The sequence below is a fragment of the Pristiophorus japonicus genome, chromosome 29, assembly GCF_044704955.1.
Source record: "Pristiophorus japonicus isolate sPriJap1 chromosome 29, sPriJap1.hap1, whole genome shotgun sequence".
Taxonomy (NCBI): domain Eukaryota; kingdom Metazoa; phylum Chordata; class Chondrichthyes; family Pristiophoridae; genus Pristiophorus; species Pristiophorus japonicus.
Genome location: NC_092005.1, coordinates 8,647,558 through 8,660,641, shown reverse-complemented (window position 1 = coordinate 8,660,641; position 13,084 = coordinate 8,647,558).

The window sequence follows — 13,084 nt, the reverse complement described above, 5'->3', positions numbered from 1 at the left end:
TCCACACCTCATTCCACAACTCATTCAACACATCATTCCATAGATAATTCCACACATCATTCCACACATCATTCCAAACATTATTCCACACCTCATTCCATACATCATTCAACACATCATTCCACACATCATTGACACATCATTGCATACCTCATTCCACACCTCATTCCACATATCATTCCACGCATCATTCCACATCTAATTCCACACATCATTCCACACATCATTCCGCACGTCATTCCATACATCATTCCACACATCATTCCACACAGCATTCCATACATCATTCCACACAGCATTCCACACATCATTGCACACAACATTCCACACATCATTCCACACCTCATTCCACATTTCATTTGCACATCATTCCACACCTCATTCCACACATCATTCCATAACATTCCACACATCATTACACACATCATTCCACACATCATTGACACATCATTCCATACCTCATTCCAAACATCATTCCACACATCATTCCACATATCATTCCACACATCATTCAACACATCATTCCACACAACATTGATACAGCATTGCATACCTCATTCCACACATCATTCCATCACATTCCACTCAACATTCCACACATTATTCCACACATCATAGAGAAATCATTCCACACATTATTCCACAACATTTCCTACATCATTCCACACATGAATCCACACATCATTCCACACATCATTCCACACCTCATTCCACACATCATTCCACACATCATTTAATACATCATTCCACATATCATTCCACACATCATTCCACACATCATTCCACACATAATTCCACTCAGCATTCCACACATCATTGCACACATCATTCCACACCTCATTCCACACCTCAGTCCACACATCATTCCACACAGCATTCCACACATCATTCCACACAACATTCAAAATATCATCCAATCCTCATTCCTCATATCATTCCACGCATCATTCCACATCTCATTCCACACATCATTCCACAGATCATTCCACACCTCATTCCTCACGTCATTGCACACATCATTCCACACATCATTCCACACAGCATTCCAAATATCATTCCACACCTCATTCCACACCTCATTCCACACATCATTCCACACGTAATTCCACGTGTCATTCCACACAGCATTACACACAACATTCTTCACATCAATTCACACCTCATTCCACACCTCATTCCACACCTCATTCCATACATCATTCCACACATCATTGCACACATCATTCCAAACATCATTCCATACATAATTCCACAAATCATTCCAGACGTCATTTAAACACCTCATTCCACTCATCATTCCACGCATCATTCCACACCTCATTCCACAACTCATTCAACACATCATTCCACACATCATTCCACACATCATTCCACACATCATTCCACACATTATTCCAAACATCATTCCACACCTCATTCCACATATCATTCCACGCATCATTCCACACATCATTCCACACATCATTCCACACATCATTCCACATATCATTCCACATATCATTCCACACATCAGTCCATCCCTCATTCCACAGCTCATTCCAAACCTCATTCCACACCTCATTCCACACATCATCGCATACATCATTGCACATATCATTCCACACATCATTCCACACGCCATTCCACACCTCATTCCACGTATCATTCCACAACATTCAACACATAATTCCACACATCAATCCAAACTTCATTCCATCCCTCATTCCACACCTCCTGGATAACCTCATTACACACATCATTCCACACATCATTCCACGCCCCATTCCACACCTCATTCCACAAATCATTCCACAACATTCAACACATCATTCCACACATCAATCCACACATCATTGACACATCATTCCATACTTCATTCCAAACATCATTCCACACATAATTCCACACCTCATTCCACACATTATTCCACACCTCATTTCATACATCATTCAACACATAATTCCACACATCATTGACACATCATTGCATACCTCATTCCATACCTCATTCCACACTTCATTCCACACATCAGTCCATACCTCATTCTTCACCTCATTCCACACATAATTCCACACATCATTCCAAACATCATTCCACATATCATTTACACATCATTCCACACCTCATTCCACACATCATTCCATAACATTCCACACATCATGACACACATCATTCCACACATCATTGACACATCATTCCATACCTCATTCCAAACACATTCCATACCTCATTCCAAACATCATTCCACACATCATTCCACGCATCATTCCACACCTCATTCCACAACTCATTCAACACATCATTCCACAGATAATTCCACACATCATTCCACACATCATTCCAAACATTATTCCACACCTCATTCCATACATCATTCAACACATCATTCCACAACTTTTCATACATCATTCCACACATCAATCCACGCATCATTCCACACATCATTCCACACATCATTCCACACCTCATTCCACACATCATTCCACATATCATTCCACACATCATTCCACACATCATTCCACACATAATTCCTCACAGCATTCCACACATCATTGCACACATCATTCCACACCTCATTCCACACATCATTCCACACAGCATTCCACACATCATTCCACACAACATTCAAAATAGCATCCAATCCTCATTCCTCATATCATTCCACGCATCATTCCACATCTCATTCCACACATCATTCCACACATCATTCCACACCTCATTCCTCACATCATTCCACACATCATTCCATACATCATTCCACACATCATTCCACACAGCATTCCACACATCATTCCACACAGCATTCCACACATCATTGCACACAACATTTCACACATCATTCCACACATAATTCCATAACATTCCACACATCATTACACTCATTATTCCACACATCATTGACACATAATTCCATACCTCATTAAAAACATCATTCCACACATCATTCCACACATCATTGCACACATTATTCCACACATCATTCCATACATCATTCAACACATCATTCCACACATCATTGACACATCATTGCAGACCTCATTCCACACATCATTCCATCACATTCCACTCAACAATCCACACATTATTCGACACATCATAGAGACATCATTCCACACATCATTCCACACATCATTCCACAACATTTCATACATCATTCCTCACATCAATCCACACATCATTCCACACATCTTTCCACACGTCAGTCCACACTTCATTCCACACATCATTCCACACATCATTCAATACATCATTCCACAAATCATTCCACACATCATTCCACACATCATTCCACACATAATTCCACACAGCATTCCACACATCATTGCACACATCATTCCACACCTCATTCCACACCTCATTCCACACATTATTCCACACAGCATTCCACACATCATTCCACACAACATTCAAAATATCATCCAATCCTCATTCCTCATATCATTCCACGCATCATTCCACATCTCATTCCACACATCATTCCACACATCATTCCACACAGCATTCCACACAGCATTCAACACATCATTGCACACATCATTCCACACCTCATTCCACACCTCATTCCACATATCATTCCACACAGCATTCCACACATCATTCCACACAACATTCCAAATATCATCCAATCATCATTCCTCATATCATTCCACGCATCATTCCACATCTCATTCCAGACATCATTCCACACATCATTCCACACCTCATTCCACACGTCATTCCACACATCATTCCACACATCATTCCACACAGCATTCCAAATATCATTCCACACCTCATTCCACACCTCATTCCACACATCATTCCACACGTAATTCCACGCGTCATTCCACACAGCATTGCACACATCATTCTTCACATCAATTCACACCTCATTCCACACCTCATTCCACACCTCATTCCACACATCATTCCACACATCATTGCACACATCATTCCAAACATCATTCCATACATCATTCCACAAATCATTCCACACGTCATTTAAACACCACATTCCACTCATCATTCCACGCATCATTCCACACCTCATTCCACAACTCATTCAACACATCATTCCAGACATCATTCCACACATCATTCCACACATCATTCCACACATTATTCCAAACAACATTCCACACCTCATTCCACTCATCATTCCACGCATCATTCCACACCTCATTCCACAACTCATTCAACACATCATTCCACACATCATTCCACACATAATTCCACACATCATTCCACACCTCATTCCAGACCTCATTCCACACCACATTCCACACATCATTGCATACATCATTGCACATATCATTCCACACATCATTCCACACGCCATTCCACACATCATTCCACGTATCATTCCACAACATTCAACACATAATTCCACACATAATCCAAACTTCATTCCATCCCTCATTCCACACTTCCTTGAAAACCTCATTACACACATCATTCCACACACATCATTCCACACCCCATTCCACACCTCATTCCACAAATCATTCCACAACATTCAACACATCATTCCACACATCAATTCACACATCATTCCATCCCTCATTCCACACGTCATTGAAGAACTCATTCCACACATCATTCCACACATCATTCCACACATCATTCCAATTTTCATTCTACATCACATTCCACATAACATTCCACGCAACATTCCACACTTCATTCCACACATCATTCCATATATCATTCCAAATGTCATTCGACACATCATTCCACACATCTTTCCACACTTCATTCCACACATCATTCCTCACCTCATTCCACACATCATTCAATACATCATTCCACATAGCATTCCACACATCATTCCACACATCATTCCACACAACATTCCACACATCATTGCACACATCATTCCACACCTCATTCCACACATAATTCAACACATCACTCCATACAACATTCCAAATATCATCCACTCCTCATTCCACATATCATTCCACGCATCATTCCAAATCTCATTCCACACAGCATTTCACACATCAGTCCACACATAATTCCACACCTCATTCCACATATCATTCCACACCTCATTCCACGCATCATTCCACACATCATTCCACACATCATTCCACACCTCATTCCACACCTCATTCCACACCTCTTTCCACACCTCATTCCACACTTCATTCCATACATCATTCCACACATCATTCCACAACATTCCACACTTCATTCCACACATCAGTCCATACCTCATAATTCACCTCATTCCACACATCATTCCACACATCATTCCAAACATCATTCCACATATCATTTACACATCATTCCACACCTCATTCCACACATCATTCCATAACATTCCACACATCATTACACACATCATTCCACACATCATTGACACATCATTCCATAACTCATTCCAAACATCATTCCACACATCATTCCACACATCATTCCACACATTATTCCACACCTGATTCCATACATCATTCAACACATCATTCCACACTTCATTGACACACCATTGCATACCTCATTCCACACCTCATTCCACATATCATTCCACACATCATTCCGCACGACATTCCATACATCATTCCACACATCATTCCACACATCATTCCACACATCATTCCACACAGCATTCCACACATCATTGCACACAACATTCCACACATCATTCCACACCTCATTCCACATTTCATTTACACATCATTCCACACCTCATTCCACACATCATTCCATAACATTCCACACATCATTACACACATCATTCCACACATCATTGACACATCATTCCATACCTCATTCCAAACATCATTCCACACTTCATTCCACACATCATTCCACACATTATTCCACACATCATTCCATACATCATTCAACACATCATTCCACACATCATTGACACATCATTGCATACCTCATTCCACACATCATTCCATCACATTCCACTCAACATTCCAAACATTATTCCACACATCATAGAGACATCATTCCACACATCATTCCACAACTTTTCATACATCATTCCACACATCAATCCACGCATCATTCCACACATCATTCCACACATCATTCCACACCTCATTCCACACATCATTCCACATATCATTCCACACATCATTCCACACATCATTCCACACATAATTCCTCACAGCATTCCACACATCATTGCACACATCATTCCACACCTCATTCCACACATCATTCCACACAGCATTCCACACATCATTCCACACAACATTCAAAATAGCATCCAATCCTCATTCCTCATATCATTCCACGCATCATTCCACATCTCATTCCACACATCATTCCACACATCATTCCACACCTCATTCCTCACATCATTCCACACATCATTCCATACATCATTCCACACATCATTCCACACAGCATTCCACACATCATTCCACACAGCATTCCACACATCATTGCACACAACATTCCACACATCATTCCACACATAATTCCATAACATTCCACACATCATTACACTCATCATTCCACACATCATTGACACATAATTCCATACCTCATTAAAAACATCATTCCACACATCATTCCACACATCATTGCACACATTATTCCACACATCATTCCATACATCATTCAACACATCATTCCACACATCATTGACACATCATTGCAGACCTCATTCCACACATCATTCCATCACATTCCACTCAACAATGCACACATTATTCCACACATCATAGAGACATCATTCCACACATCATTCCACACATCATTCCACAACATTTCATACATCATTCCTCACATCAATCCACACATCATTCCACACATCTTTCCACACGTCAGTCCACACTTCATTCCACACATCATTCCACACATCATTCAATACATCATTCCACAAATCATTCCACACATCATTCCACACATCATTCCACACATAATTCCACACAGCATTCCACACATCATTGCACACATCATTCCACACCTCATTCCACACCTCATTCCACACATTATTCCACACAGCATTCCACACATCATTCCACACAACATTCAAAATATCATCCAATCCTCATTCCTCATATCATTCCACGCATCATTCCACATCTCATTCCACACATCATTCCACACATCATTCCACACAGCATTCCACACAGCATTCAACACATCATTGCACACATCATTCCACACCTCATTCCACACCTCATTCCACACATCATTCCACACAGCATTCCACACATCATTCCACACAACATTCCAAATATCATCCAATCATCATTCCTCATATCATTCCACGCATCATTCCACATCTCATTCCAGACATCATTCCACACATCATTCCACACCTCATTCCACACGTCATTCCACACATCATTCCACACATCATTCCACACAGCATTCCAAATATCATTCCACACCTCATTCCACACCTCATTCCACACATCATTCCACACGTAATTCCACGCGTCATTCCAAACAGCATTGCACACATCATTCTTCACATCAATTCACACCTCATTCCACACCTCATTCCACACCACATTCCACACATCATTCCACACATCATTGCACACATCATTCCAAACATCATTCCATGCATCATTCCACAAATCATTCCACACGTCATTTAAACACCACATTCCACTCATCATTCCACGCATCATTCCACACCTCATTCCACAACTCATTCAACACATCATTCCAGACATCATTCCACACATCATTCCACACATCATTCCACACATTATTCCAACCAACATTCCACACCTCATTCCACTCATCATTCCACGCATCATTCCACACCTCATTCCACAACTCATTCAACACATCATTCCACACATCATTCCACACATAATTCCACACATCATTCCACACCTCATTCCAGACCTCATTCCACACCACATTCCACACATCATTGCATACATCATTGCACATATCATTCCACACATCATTCCACACGCCATTCCACACATCATTCCACGTATCATTCCACAACATTCAACACATAATTCCACACATAATCCAAACTTCATTCCATCCCTCATTCCACACTTCCTTGAAAACCTCATTACACACATCATTCCACACACATCATTCCACACCCCATTCCACACCTCATTCCACAAATCATTCCACAACATTCAACACATCATTCCACACATCAATTCACACATCATTCCATCCCTCATTCCACACGTCATTGAAGAACTCATTCCACACATCATTCCACACATCATTCCACACATCATTCCAATTTTCATTCTACATCACATTCCACACATCATTCCACACCTCATTCCTCACATCATTCCACACATCATTCCATACATCATTCCACACATCATTCCACACAGCATTCCACACATCATTCCACACAGCATTCCACACATCATTGCACACAACATTCCACACATCATTCCACACATAATTCCATAACATTCCACACATCATTACACTCATCATTCCACACATCATTGACACATAATTCCATACCTCATTAAAAACATCATTCAACACATCATTCCACACATCATTGCACACATTATTCCACACATCATTCCATACATCATTCAACACATCATTCCACACATCATTGACACATCATTGCAGACCTCATTCCACACATCATTCCATCACATTCCACTCAACAATCCACACATTATTCCACACATCATAGAGACATCATTCCACACATCATTCCACACATCATTCCACAACATTTCATACATCATTCCTCACATCAATCCACACATCATTCCACACATCTTTCCACACGTCAGTCCACACTTCATTCCACACATCATTCCACACATCATTCAATACATCATTCCACAAATCATTCCACACATCATTCCACACATCATTCCACACATAATTCCACACAGCATTCCACACATCATTGCACACATCATTCCACACCTCATTCCACACCTCATTCCACACATTATTCCACACAGCATTCCACACATCATTCCACACAACATTCAAAATATCATCCAATCCTCATTCCTCATATCATTCCACGCATCATTCCACATCTCATTCCACACATCATTCCACACATCATTCCACACAGCATTCCACACAGCATTCAACACATCATTGCACACATCATTCCACACCTCATTCCACACCTCATTCCACACATCATTCCACACAGCATTCCACACATCATTCCACACAACATTCCAAATATCATCCAATCATCATTCCTCATATCATTCCACGCATCATTCCACATCTCATTCCAGACATCATTCCACACATCATTCCACACCTCATTCCACACGTCATTCCACACATCATTCCACACATCATTCCACACAGCATTCCAAATATCATTCCACACCTCATTCCACACCTCATTCCACACATCATTCCACACGTAATTCCACGCGTCATTCCAAACAGCATTTTACACATCATTCTTCACATCAATTCACACCTCATTCCACACCTCATTCCACACCTCATTCCACACATCATTCCACACATCATTGCACACATCATTCCAAACATCATTCCATACATCATTCCACAAATCATTCCACACGTCATTTAAACACCACATTCCACTCATCATTCCACGCATCATTCCACACCTCATTCCACAACTCATTCAACACATCATTCCAGACATCATTCCACACATCATTCCACACATCATTCCACACATTATTCCAACCAACATTCCACACCTCATTCCACTCATCATTCCACGCATCATTCCACACCTCATTCCACAACTCATTCAACACATCATTCCACACATCATTCCACACATAATTCCACACATCATTCCACACCTCATTCCAGACCTCATTCCACACCACATTCCACACATCATTGCATACATCATTGCACATATCATTCCACACATCATTCCACACGCCATTCCACACATCATTCCACGTATCATTCCACAACATTCAACACATAATTCCACACATAATCCAAACTTCATTCCATCCCTCATTCCACACTTCCTTGAAAACCTCATTACACACATCATTCCACACACATCATTCCACACCCCATTCCACACCTCATTCCACAAATCATTCCACAACATTCAACACATCATTCCACACATCAATTCACACATCATTCCATCCCTCATTCCACACGTCATTGAAGAACTCATTCCACACATCATTCCACACATCATTCCACACATCATTCCAATTTTCATTCTACATCACATTCCACATAACATTCCACGCAACATTCCACACATCATTCCACACATCATTCCATATATCATTCCAAATGTCATTCGACACATCATTCCACACATCTTTCCACACTTCATTCCACACATCATTCCTCACCTCATTCCACACATCATTCAATACATCATTCCACATAGCATTCCACACATCATTCCACACATCATTCCACACAACATTCCACACATCATTGCACACATCATTCCACACCTCATTCCACACATAATTCAACACATCATTCCATACAACATTCCAAATATCATCCACTCCTCATTCCACATATCATTCCACGCATCATTCCAAATCTCATTCCACACAGCATTTCACACATCAGTCCACACATAATTCCACACCTCATTCCACATATCATTCCACACCTCATTCCACGCATCATTCCACACATCATTCCACACATCATTCCACACCTCATTCCACACCTCATTCCACACCTCATTCCACACCTCATTCCACACCTCATTCCATACATCATTCCACACATCATTCCACAACATTCCACACTTCATTCCACACATCAGTCCATACCTCATAATTCACCTCATTCCACACATCATTCCACACATCATTCCATACAACATTCCAAATATCATCCACTCCTCATTCCACATATCATTCCACGCATCATTCCAAATCTCATTCCACACAGCATTTCACACATCAGTCCACACATAATTCCACACCTCATTCCACATATCATTCCACACCTCATTCCACGCATCATTCCACACATCATTCCACACATCATTCCACACCTCATTCCACACCTCATTCCACACCTCATTCCACACCTCATTCCACACCTCATTCCATACATCATTCCACACATCATTCCACAACATTCCACACTTCATTCCACACATCAGTCCATACCTCATAATTCACCTCATTCCACACATCATTCCACACATCATTCCAAACATCATTCCACATATCATTTACACATCATTCCACACCTCATTCCACACATCATTCCATAACATTGCACACATCATTACACACATCATTCCACACATCATTGACACATCATTCCATAACTCATTCCAAACATCATTCCACACATCATTCCACACATCATTCCACACATTATTCCACACCTGATTCCATACATCATTCAACACATCATTCCACACTTCATTGACACATCATTGCATACCTCATTCCACACCTCATTCCACATATCATTCCACACATCATTCCGCACGACATTCCATACATCATTCCACACATCATTCCACACATCATTCCACACATCATTCCACACATCATTCCGCACCTCATTCCACACATCATTCCACATATCATTCCACACATCATTCCACACATCATTCCACACATAATTCCTCACAGCATTCCACACATCATTGCACACATCATTCCACACCTCATTCCACACATCATTCCACACAGCATTCCACACATCATTCCACACAACATTCAAAATAGCATCCAATCCTCATTCCTCATATCATTCCACGCATCATTCCACATCTCATTCCACACATCATTCCACACATCATTCCACACCTCATTCCTCACATCATTCCACACATCATTCCATACATCATTCCACACATCATTCCACACAGCATTCCACACATCATTCCACACAGCATTCCACACATCATTGCACACAACATTCCACACATCATTCCACACATAATTCCATAACATTCCACACATCATTACACTCATCATTCCACACATCATTTACACATAATTCCATACCTCATTAAATACATCATTCCACACATCATTGCACACATTATTCCACACATCATTCCATACATCATTCAACACATCATTCCACACATCATTGACACATCATTGCAGACCTCATTCCACACATCATTCCATCACATTCCACTCAACAATCCACACATTATTCCACACATCATAGAGACATCATTCCACACATCATTCCACACATCATTCCACAACATTTCATACATCATTCCTCACATCAATCCACACATCATTCCACACATCTTTCCACACGTCAGTCCACACTTCATTCCACACATCATTCCACACATCATTCAATACATCATTCCACAAATCATTCCACACATCATTCCACACATCATTCCACACATAATTCCACACAGCATTCCACACATCATTGCACACATCATTCCACACCTCATTCCACACCTCATTCCACACATTATTCCACACAGCATTCCACACATCATTCCACACAACATTCAAAATATCATCCAATCCTCATTCCTCATATCATTCCACGCATCATTCCACATCTCATTCCACACATCATTCCACACATCATTCCACACAGCATTCCACACAGCATTCAACGCATCATTTCACACATCATTCCACACCTCATTCCACACCTCATTCCACACATCATTCCACACAGCATTCCACACATCATTCCACACAACATTCCAAATATCATCCAATCATCAATCCTCATATCATTCCACGCATCAATCCACATCTCATTCCAGACATCATTCCACACATCATTCCACACCTCATTCCACACGTCATTCCACACATCATTCCACACATCATTCCACACAGCATTCCAAATATCATTCCACACCTCATTCCACACCTCATTCCACACATCATTCCACACGTAATTCCACGCGTCATTCCACACAGCATTGCACACATCATTCTTCACATCAATTCACACCTCATTCCACACCTCATTCCACACCTCATTCCACACATCATTCCACACATCATTGCACACATCATTCCACAAATCATTCCACACGTCATTTAAACACCACATTCCACTCATCATTCCACGCATCATTCCACACCTCATTCCACAACTCATTCAACACATCATTCCAGGCATCATTCCACACATCATTCCACACATCATTCCACACATTATTCCAACCAACATTCCACACCTCATTCCACTCATCATTCCACGCATCATTCCACACCTCATT